Source organism: Salmo salar, chromosome ssa05 (assembly GCF_905237065.1).
Source record: "Salmo salar chromosome ssa05, Ssal_v3.1, whole genome shotgun sequence".
In the NCBI taxonomy this organism is placed as follows: Eukaryota; Metazoa; Chordata; class Actinopteri; order Salmoniformes; family Salmonidae; genus Salmo; species Salmo salar.
The window spans coordinates 14,964,745-14,978,776 of record NC_059446.1 but is presented as its reverse complement, the minus strand read 5'-3'; the positions used below and the strand labels follow the sequence as shown (position 1 = coordinate 14,978,776).

At 41.6% G+C, this 14,032-nt stretch overlaps 1 protein-coding gene across 3 annotated transcripts in view; it reads right to left on the bottom strand.

Annotated features, from left to right (window-relative positions):
* LOC106604262 (actin filament-associated protein 1-like 1) overlaps window positions 1-14,032 on the bottom strand; it is a 158,219-nt gene that overhangs the window by 77,938 nt on the left and 66,249 nt on the right. The gene's annotated exons all lie outside the window — the stretch shown is intronic.

Here is a 14,032-nt window from a genome sequence, read left to right as displayed (position 1 = left end):
CTATGGAGGATCATCAACACTATGGAGGATCATCAACACTATGGAGGATCACCAACACTATGGAGGATCGTCAACACTATGGAGGATCATCTAACACTATGGAGGATCATCAACACTATGGAGGATCATCTAACACTATGGAGGATCGCCAACACTATGGAGGATCATCAACACTATGGAGGATCATCTAACACTATGGAGGATCATCTAACACTATGGAGGATCATCAACACTATGGAGGATCATCTAACACTATGGAGGATCATCAACACTATGGAGGATCATCAACACTATGGAGGATCATCAACACTGTGGAGGATCATCTAACACTATGGACGATCATCAACACTATGGAGGATCATCTAACACTATGGAGGATCATCTAACACTATGGAGGATCACCAACAATATGGATGATCATCAACACTATGGAGGATTATCTAACACTATGGAGGATCATCAACACTATGGAGGATCATCAACACTATGGAGGATCACCAACACTATGGAGGATCATCAACACTATGGAGGATCATCAACACTATGGAGGGTCATCAACACTATGGAGGATCATCAACACTATGGAGGATCACCAACACTATGGAGGATCATCAACACTATGGAGGATCATCAACACTATGGAGGGTCATCAACACTATGGAGGATTATCAACACTATGGAGGATCATCAACACTATGGAGGGTTATCTAACGCTATGGAGGATCATCTAACACTATGGAGGATCATCTAACACTATGGAGGATCATCGACACTATGGAGGATCATCAACACTATGGAGGATCATCAACACTATGGAGGATCATCAACACTATGGAGGATCATCAACACTATGGAGGATCATCAACACTATGGAGGGTCATCAACACTATGGAGGGTCATCAACACTATGGAGGATCATCAACACTATGGAGGATCATCAACACTATGGAGGATCATCAACACTATGGAGGATCATCAACACTATGGAGGATCATCAACACTATGGAGGATCATCAACACTATGGAGGATCATCAACACTATGGAGGATCATCAACACTATGGAGGATTATCTAACACTATGGAGGATCATCTAACACTATGGAGGATCATCTAACACTATGGAGGATCATCAACACTATGGAGGATCATCAACACTATGGAGGATCATCTAACACTATGGAGGATCATCAACACTATGGAGGATCATCAACACTATGGAGGATCATCAACACTATGGAGGATTATCTAACACTATGGAGGATCATCTAACACTATGGAGGATTATCTAACACTATGGAGGATCGCCAACACTATGGAGGATCATCAACACTATGGAGGATCATCTAACACTATGGAGGATCATCTAACACTATGGAGGATCATCAACACTATGGAGGATCATCTAACACTATGGAGGATCATCAACACTATGGAGGATCATCAACACTATGGAGGATCATCAACACTGTGGAGGATCATCTAACACTATGGACGATCATCAACACTATGGAGGATCATCTAACACTATGGAGGATCATCTAACACTATGGAGGATCACCAACAATATGGATGATCATCAACACTATGGAGGATTATCTAACACTATGGAGGATCATCAACACTATGGAGGATCATCAACACTATGGAGGATCATCAACACTATGGAGGATCACCAACACTATGGAGGATCGTCAACACTATGGAGGATCATCTAACACTATGGAGGATCATCAACACTATGGAGGATCATCTAACACTATGGAGGATCGCCAACACTATGGAGGATCATCAACACTATGGAGGATCATCTAACACTATGGAGGATCATCTAACACTATGGAGGATCATCAACACTATGGAGGATCATCTAACACTATGGAGGATCATCAACACTATGGAGGATCATCAACACTATGGAGGATCATCAACACTGTGGAGGATCATCTAACACTATGGACGATCATCAACACTATGGAGGATCATCTAACACTATGGAGGATCATCTAACACTATGGAGGATCACCAACAATATGGATGATCATCAACACTATGGAGGATTATCTAACACTATGGAGGATCATCAACACTATGGAGGATCATCAACACTATGGAGGATCATCAACACTATGGAGGATCACCAACACTATGGAGGATCATCAACACTATGGAGGAAAATCTAACACTATGGAGGATCATCAACACTATGGAGGGTCATCAACACTATGGAGGATTATCAACACTATGGAGGATCATCAACACTATGGAGGGTTATCTAACACTATGGAGGATCATCTAACACTATGGAGGATCATCTAACACTATGGAGGATCATCAACACTATGGAGGATCATCAACACTATGGAGGATCATCAACACTATGGAGGATCATCAACACTATGGAGGATCATCAACACTATGGAGGATCATCAACACTGTGGAGGATCATCTAACACTATGGAGGATCATCTAACACTATGGAGGATCATCTAACACTATGGAGGATCACCAACAATATGGATGATCATCAACACTATGGAGGATTATCTAACACTATGGAGGATCATCAACACTATGGAGGATCACCAACACTATGGAGGATCATCAACACTATGGAGGATCATCTAACACTATGGAGGATCATCAACACTATGGAGGATCATCAACACTATGGAGGATTATCAACACTATGGAGGATCATCAACACTATGGAGGGTTATCTAACACTATGGAGGATCATCTAACACTATGGAGGATCATCTAACACTATGGAGGATCATCAACACTATGGAGGATCATCAACACTATGGAGGATCATCAACACTATGGAGGATCATCAACACTATGGAGGATCATCTAACACTATGGAGGATCATCTAACACTATGGAGGATCATCAACACTTTGGAGGATCATCAACACTATGGAGGATCATCAACACTATGGAGGATCATCAACACTATGGAGGATCATCACCACTATGGAGGATCATCAACACTATAGAGGATCATCAACACTATGGAGGATCATCAACACTATGGAGGATCATCAACACTATGGAGGATCATCTAACACTATGGAGGATCATCTAACACTATGGAGGATCATCTAACACTATGGAGGATCACCAACACTATGGAGGATCATTAACACTATGGAGGATCATCTAACACTATGGAGGATCATCAACACTATGGAGGATCATCAACACTATGGAGGATCATCAACACTATGGAGGATCATCTAACACTATGGAGGATCATCTAACACTATGGAGGATCATCTAACACTATGGAGGATCACCAACATTATGGAGGATCACCAACACTATGGAGGATCATCAACACTATGGAGGATCATCTAACACTATGGAGGATCATCAACACTATGGAGGATCATCAACACTATGGAGGATCATCAACACTATGGAGGATCATCAACACTATGGAGGATCATCTAACACTATGGAGGATCATCTAACACTATGGAGGATCATCAACACTATTGAGGATCATCAACACTATGGAGGATCATCAACAGTATTGAGGATCATCAACACTATGGAGGATCATCTAACACTATGGAGGATCATCTAACACTATGGAGGATCATCTAACACTATGGAGGATCATCAACACTATGGAGGGTCATCAACACTATGGAGGATCATCAACACTATGGAGGATCATCAACACTATGGAGGATCATCAACACTATGGAGGATCATCAACACTATGGAGGATCATCAACACTATGGAGGATCATCAACACTATGGAGGGTCATCAACACTATGGAGGATCATCAACACTATGGAGGATCATCAACACTATGGAGGATCATCAACACTATGGAGGATCATCTAACACTATGGAGGATCATCAACACTATGGAGGATCATCAACGCTATGGAGGATCATCAACGCTATGGAGGATTATCTAACACTATGGAGATTCATCTAACACTATGGAGGATCATCTAACACTATGGAGGATCATCAACACTATGGAGGATCATCAACACTATGGAGGATCATCTAACACTATGGAGGATCATCAACACTATGGAGGATCATCAACACTATGGAGGATCATCAACACTATGGAGGATTATCTAACACTATGGAGGATCATCTAACACTATGGAGGATCATCTAACACTATGGAGGATCGCCAACACTATGGAGGATCATCAACACTATGGAGGATCATCTAACACTATGGAGGATCATCTAACACTATGGAGGATCATCAACACTATGGAGGATCATCTAACACTATGGAGGATCATCAACACTATGGAGGATCATCAACACTATGGAGGATCATCAACACTGTGGAGGATCATCTAACACTATGGACGATCATCAACACTATGGAGGATCATCTAACACTATGGAGGATCATCTAACACTATGGAGGATCACCAACAATATGGATGATCATAAACACTATGGAGGATTATCTAACACTATGGAGGATCATCAACACTATGGAGGATCATCAACACTATGGAGGATCATCAACACTATGGAGGATCACCAACACTATGGAGGATCGTCAACACTATGGAGGATCATCTAACACTATGGAGGATCATCAACACTATGGAGGATCATCTAACACTATGGAGGATCGCCAACACTATGGAGGATCATCAACACTATGGAGGATCATCTAACACTATGGAGGATCATCTAACACTATGGAGGATCATCAACACTATGGAGGATCATCTAACACTATGGAGGATCATCAACACTATGGAGGATCATCAACACTATGGAGGATCATCAACACTGTGGAGGATCATCTAACACTATGGAGGATCATCAACACTATGGAGGATCATCTAACACTATGGAGGATCATCAACACTATGGAGGATCATCAACACTATGGAGGATCATCAACGCTATGGAGGATCATCAACGCTATGGAGGATTATCTAACACTATGGAGATTCATCTAACACTATGGAGGATCATCTAACACTATGGAGGATCATCAACACTATGGAGGATCATCAACACTATGGAGGATCATCTAACACTATGGAGGATCATCAACACTATGGAGGATCATCAACACTATGGAGGATCATCAACACTATGGAGGATTATGTAACACTATGGAGGATCATCTAACACTATGGAGGATCATCTAACACTATGGAGGATCGCCAACACTATGGAGGATCATCAACACTATGGAGGATCATCTAACACTATGGAGGATCATCTAACACTATGGAGGATCATCAACACTATGGAGGATCATCTAACACTATGGAGGATCATCAACACTATGGAGGATCATCAACACTATGGAGGATCATCAACACTGTGGAGGATCATCTAACACTATGGACGATCATCAACACTATGGAGGATCATCTAACACTATGGAGGATCATCTAACACTATGGAGGATCACCAACAATATGGATGATCATCAACACTATGGAGGATTATCTAACACTATGGAGGATCATCAACACTATGGAGGATCAGCAACACTATGGAGGATCATCAACACTATGGAGGATCACCAACACTATGGAGGATGATCAACACTATGGAGGATCATCTAACACTATGGAGGATCATCAACACTATGGAGGATCATCAACACTATGGAGGATTATCAACACTATGGAGGGTCATCAACACTATGGAGGGGTATCTAACACTATGGAGGATCATCTAACACTATGGAGGATCATCTAACACTATGGAGGATCATCAACACTATGGAGGATCATCAACACTATGGAGGATCATCAACACTATGGAGGATCATCAACACTATGGAGGATCATCTAACACTATGGAGGATCATCTAACACTATGGAGGATCATCAACACTTTGGAGGATCATCAACACTATGGAGGATCATCAACACTATGGAGAATCATCAACACTATGGAGGATCATCACCACTATGGAGGATCATCAACACTATAGAGGATCATCAACACTATGGAGGATCATCAACACTATGGAGGATCATCAACACTATGGAGGATCATCTAACACTATGGAGGATCATCTAACACTATGGAGGATCATCTAACACTATGGAGGATCACCAACACTATGGAGGATCATTAACACTATGGAGGATCATCTAACACTATGGAGGATCATCAACACTATGGAGGATCATCAACACTTTGGAGGATCATCAACACTATGGAGGATCATCAACACTATGGAGGATCATCAACACTATGGAGGATCATCAACACTGTGGAGGATCATCTAACACTATGGACGATCATCAACACTATGGAGGATCATCTAACACTATGGAGGATCATCTAACACTATGGAGGATCATCTAACACTATGGATGATCATCAACACTATGGAGGATTATATAACACTATGGAGGATCATCAACACTATGGAGGATCATCAACACTATGGAGGATCATCAACACTATGGAGGATCACCAACACTATGGATGATCGTCAACACTATGGAGGATCATCTAACACTATGGAGGATCATCAACACTATGGAGGATCATCTAACACTATGGAGGATCGCCAACACTATGGAGGATCATCAACACTATGGAGGATCATCTAACACTATGGAGGATCATCAACACTATGGAGGATCATCAACACTATGGAGGATCATCAACACTGTGGAGGATCATCTAACACTATGGACGATCATCAACACTATGGAGGATCATCTAACACTATGGAGGATCATCTAACACTATGGAGGATCACCAACAATATGGATGATCATCAACACTATGGAGGATTATCTAACACTATGGAGGATCATCAACACTATGGAGGATCATCAACACTATGGAGGATCATCAACACTATGGAGGATCACCAACACTATGGAGGATCGTCAACACTATGGAGGATCATCTAACACTATGGAGGATCATCAACACTATGGAGGATCATCTAACACTATGGAGGATCGCCAACACTATGGAGGATCATCAACACTATGGAGGATCATCTAACACTATGGAGGATCATCTAACACTATGGAGGATCATCAACACTATGGAGGATCATCTAACACTATGGAGGATCATCAACACTATGGAGGATCATCAACACTATGGAGGATCATCAACACTGTGGAGGATCATCTAACACTATGGAGGATCATCAACACTATGGAGGATCATCTAACACTATGGAGGATCATCTAACACTATGGAGGATCACCAACAATATGGATGATCATCAACACTATGGAGGATTATCTAACACTATGGAGGATCATCAACACTATGGAGGATCATCAACACTATGGAGGATCATCAACACTATGGAGGATCACCAACACTATGGAGGATCATCAACACTATGGAGGAAAATCTAACACTATGGAGGATCATCAACACTATGGAGGGTCATCAACACTATGGAGGATTATCAAACACTATGGAGGATCATCAACACTATGGAGGGTTATCTAACACTATGGAGGATCATCTAACACTATGGAGGATCATCTAACACTATGGAGGATCATCAACACTATGGAGGATCATCAACACTATGGAGGATCATCAACACTATGGAGGATCATCAACACTGTGGAGGATCATCTAACACTATGGAGGATCATCAACACTATGGAGGATCATCTAACACTATGGAGGATCATCTAACACTATGGAGGATCACCAACAATATGGATGATCATCAACACTATGGAGGATTATCTAACACTATGGAGGATCATCAACACTATGGAGGATCATCAACACTATGGAGGATCATCAACACTATGGAGGATCACCAACACTATGGAGGATCATCAACACTATGGAGGATCATCTAACACTATGGAGGATCATCAACACTATGGAGGATCATCAACACTATGGAGGATTATCAACACTATGGAGGATCATCAACACTATGGAGGGTTATCTAACACTATGGAGGATCATCTAACACTATGGAGGATCATCTAACACTATGGAGGATCATCAACACTATGGAGGATCATCAACACTATGGAGGATCATCAACACTATGGAGGATCATCAACACTATGGAGGATCATCTAACACTATGGAGGATCATCTAACACTATGGAGGATCATCAACACTTTGGAGGATCATCAACACTATGGAGGATCATCAACACTATGGAGGATCATCAACACTATGGAGGATCATCACCACTATGGAGGATCATCAACACTATAGAGGATCATCAACACTATGGAGGATCATCAACACTATGGAGGATCATCAACACTATGGAGGATCATCTAACACTATGGAGGATCATCTAACACTATGGAGGATCATCTAACACTATGGAGGATCACCAACACTATGGAGGATCATTAACACTATGGAGGATCATCTAACACTATGGAGGATCATCAACACTATGGAGGATCATCAACACTATGGAGGATCATCAACACTATGGAGGATCATCTAACACTATGGAGGATCATCTAACACTATGGAGGATCATCTAACACTATGGAGGATCACCAACATTATGGAGGATCACCAACACTATGGAGGATCATCAACACTATGGAGGATCATCTAACACTATGGAGGATCATCAACACTATGGAGGATCATCAACACTATGGAGGATCATCAACACTATGGAGGATCATCAACACTATGGAGGATCATCTAACACTATGGAGGATCATCTAACACTATGGAGGATCATCAACACTATTGAGGATCATCAACACTATGGAGGATCATCAACAGTATTGAGGATCATCAACACTATGGAGGATCATCTAACACTATGGAGGATCATCTAACACTATGGAGGATCATCTAACACTATGGAGGATCATCAACACTATGGAGGGTCATCAACACTATGGAGGATCATCAACACTATGGAGGATCATCAACACTATGGAGGATCATCAACACTATGGATGATCATCAACACTATGGAGGATCATCAACACTATGGAGGATCATCAACACTATGGAGGATCATCAACACTATGGAGGGTCATCAACACTATGGAGGATCATCAACACTATGGAGGATCATCAACACTATGGAGGATCATCAACACTATGGAGGATCATCTAACACTATGGAGGATCATCAACACTATGGAGGATCATCAACACTATGGAGGATCATCAACGCTATGGAGGATCATCAACGCTATGGAGGATTATCTAACACTATGGAGATTCATCTAACACTATGGAGGATCATCTAACACTATGGAGGATCATCAACACTATGGAGGATCATCAACACTATGGAGGATCATCTAACACTATGGAGGATCATCAACACTATGGAGGATCATCAACACTATGGAGGATCATCAACACTATGGAGGATTATCTAACACTATGGAGGATCATCTAACACTATGGAGGATCATCTAACACTATGGAGGATCGCCAACACTATGGAGGATCGTCAACACTATGGAGGATCATCTAACACTATGGAGGATCATCTAACACTATGGAGGATCATCAACACTATGGAGGATCATCTAACACTATGGAGGATCATCAACACTATGGAGGATCATCAACACTATGGAGGATCATCAACACTGTGGAGGATCATCTAACACTATGGACGATCATCAACACTATGGAGGATCATCTAACACTATGGAGGATCATCTAACACTATGGAGGATCATCAACACTATGGAGGATCATCAACACTATGGAGGATCATCAACACTATGGAGGATCATCAACACTATGGAGGATCATCTAACACTATGGAGGATCATCTAACACTATGGAGGACCATAAACACTTTGGAGGATCATCAACACTATGGAGGATCATCAACACTATGGAGAATCATCAACACTATGGAGGATCATCACCACTATGGAGGATCATCAACACTATAGAGGATCATCAACACTATGGAGGATCATCAACACTATGGAGGATCATCAACACTATGGAGGATCATCTAACACTATGGAGGATCATCTAACACTATGGAGGATCATCTAACACTATGGAGGATCACCAACACTATGGAGGATCATTAACACTATGGAGGATCATCTAACACTATGGAGGATCATCAACACTATGGAGGATCATCAACACTTTGGAGGATCATCAACACTATGGAGGATCATCAACACTATGGAGGATCATCAACACTATGGAGGATCATCAACACTGTGGAGGATCATCTAACACTATGGACGATCATCAACACTATGGAGGATCATCTAACACTATGGAGGATCATCTAACACTATGGAGGATCATCTAACACTATGGATGATCATCAACACTATGGAGGATTATATAACACTATGGAGGATCATCAACACTATGGAGGATCATCAACACTATGGAGGATCATCAACACTATGGAGGATCACCAACACTATGGATGATCGTCAACACTATGGAGGATCATCTAACACTATGGAGGATCATCAACACTATGGAGGATCATCTAACACTATGGAGGATCGCCAACACTATGGAGGATCATCAACACTATGGAGGATCATCTAACACTATGGAGGATCATCAACACTATGGAGGATCATCAACACTATGGAGGATCATCAACACTGTGGAGGATCATCTAACACTATGGACGATCATCAACACTATGGAGGATCATCTAACACTATGGAGGATCATCTAACACTATGGAGGATCACCAACAATATGGATGATCATCAACACTATGGAGGATTATCTAACACTATGGAGGATCATCAACACTATGGAGGATCATCAACACTATGGAGGATCATCAACACTATGGAGGATCACCAACACTATGGAGGATCGTCAACACTATGGAGGATCATCTAACACTATGGAGGATCATCAACACTATGGAGGATCATCTAACACTATGGAGGATCGCCAACACTATGGAGGATCATCAACACTATGGAGGATCATCTAACACTATGGAGGATCATCTAACACTATGGAGGATCATCAACACTATGGAGGATCATCTAACACTATGGAGGATCATCAACACTATGGAGGATCATCAACACTATGGAGGATCATCAACACTGTGGAGGATCATCTAACACTATGGAGGATCATCAACACTATGGAGGATCATCTAACACTATGGAGGATCATCTAACACTATGGAGGATCACCAACAATATGGATGATCATCAACACTATGGAGGATTATCTAACACTATGGAGGATCATCAACACTATGGAGGATCATCAACACTATGGAGGATCATCAACACTATGGAGGATCACCAACACTATGGAGGATCATCAACACTATGGAGGAAAATCTAACACTATGGAGGATCATCAACACTATGGAGGGTCATCAACACTATGGAGGATTATCAACACTATGGAGGATCATCAACACTATGGAGGGTTATCTAACACTATGGAGGATCATCTAACACTATGGAGGATCATCTAACACTATGGAGGATCATCAACACTATGGAGGATCATCAACACTATGGAGGATCATCAACACTATGGAGGATCATCAACACTGTGGAGGATCATCTAACACTATGGAGGATCATCAACACTATGGAGGATCATCTAACACTATGGAGGATCATCTAACACTATGGAGGATCACCAACAATATGGATGATCATCAACACTATGGAGGATTATCTAACACTATGGAGGATCATCAACACTATGGAGGATCATCAACACTATGGAGGATCATCAACACTATGGAGGATCACCAACACTATGGAGGATCATCAACACTATGGAGGATCATCTAACACTATGGAGGATCATCAACACTATGGAGGATCATCAACACTATGGAGGATTATCAACACTATGGAGGATCATCAACACTATGGAGGGTTATCTAACACTATGGAGGATCATCTAACACTATGGAGGATCATCTAACACTATGGAGGATCATCAACACTATGGAGGATCATCAACACTATGGAGGATCATCAACACTATGGAGGATCATCAACACTATGGAGGATCATCTAACACTATGGAGGATCATCTAACACTATGGAGGATCATCAACACTTTGGAGGATCATCAACACTATGGAGGATCATCAACACTATGGAGGATCATCAACACTATGGAGGATCATCACCACTATGGAGGATCATCAACACTATAGAGGATCATCAACACTATGGAGGATCATCAACACTATGGAGGATCATCAACACTATGGAGGATCATCTAACACTATGGAGGATCATCTAACACTATGGAGGATCATCTAACACTATGGAGGATCACCAACACTATGGAGGATCATTAACACTATGGAGGATCATCTAACACTATGGAGGATCATCAACACTATGGAGGATCATCAACACTATGGAGGATCATCAACACTATGGAGGATCATCTAACACTATGGAGGATCATCTAACACTATGGAGGATCATCTAACACTATGGAGGATCACCAACATTATGGAGGATCACCAACACTATGGAGGATCATCAACACTATGGAGGATCATCTAACACTATGGAGGATCATCAACACTATGGAGGATCATCAACACTATGGAGGATCATCAACACTATGGAGGATCATCAACACTATGGAGGATCATCTAACACTATGGAGGATCATCTAACACTATGGAGGATCATCAACACTATTGAGGATCATCAACACTATGGAGGATCATCAACAGTATTGAGGATCATCAACACTATGGAGGATCATCTAACACTATGGAGGATCATCTAACACTATGGAGGATCATCTAACACTATGGAGGATCATCAACACTATGGAGGGTCATCAACACTATGGAGGATCATCAACACTATGGAGGATCATCAACACTATGGAGGATCATCAACACTATGGATGATCATCAACACTATGGAGGATCATCAACACTATGGAGGATCATCAACACTATGGAGGATCATCAACACTATGGAGGGTCATCAACACTATGGAGGATCATCAACACTATGGAGGATCATCAACACTATGGAGGATCATCAACACTATGGAGGATCATCTAACACTATGGAGGATCATCAACACTATGGAGGATCATCAACACTATGGAGGATCATCAACGCTATGGAGGATCATCAACGCTATGGAGGATTATCTAACACTATGGAGATTCATCTAACACTATGGAGGATCATCTAACACTATGGAGGATCATCAACACTATGGAGGATCATCAACACTATGGAGGATCATCTAACACTATGGAGGATCATCAACACTATGGAGGATCATCAACACTATGGAGGATCATCAACACTATGGAGGATTATCTAACACTATGGAGGATCATCTAACACTATGGAGGATCATCTAACACTATGGAGGATCGCCAACACTATGGAGGATCGTCAACACTATGGAGGATCATCTAACACTATGGAGGATCATCTAACACTATGGAGGATCATCAACACTATGGAGGATCATCTAACACTATGGAGGATCATCAACACTATGGAGGATCATCAACACTATGGAGGATCATCAACACTGTGGAGGATCATCTAACACTATGGACGATCATCAACACTATGGAGGATCATCTAACACTATGGAGGATCATCTAACACTATGGAGGATCACCAACAATATGGATGATCATAAACACTATGGAGGATTATCTAACACTATGGAGGATCATCAACACTATGGAGGATCATCAACACTATGGAGGATCAACAACACTATGGAGGATCACCAACACTATGGAGGATCGTCAACACTATGGAGGATCATCTAACACTATGGAGGATCATCAACACTATGGAGGATCATCTAACACTATGGAGGATCGCCAACACTATGGAGGATCATCAACACTATGGAGGATCATCTAACACTATGGAGGATCATCTAACACTATGGAGGATCATCAACACTATGGAGGATCATCTAACACTATGGAGGATCATCAACACTATGGAGGATCATCAACACTATGGAGGATCATCAACACTGTGGAGGATCATCTAACACTATGGAGGATCATCAACACTATGGAGGATCATCTAACACTATGGAGGA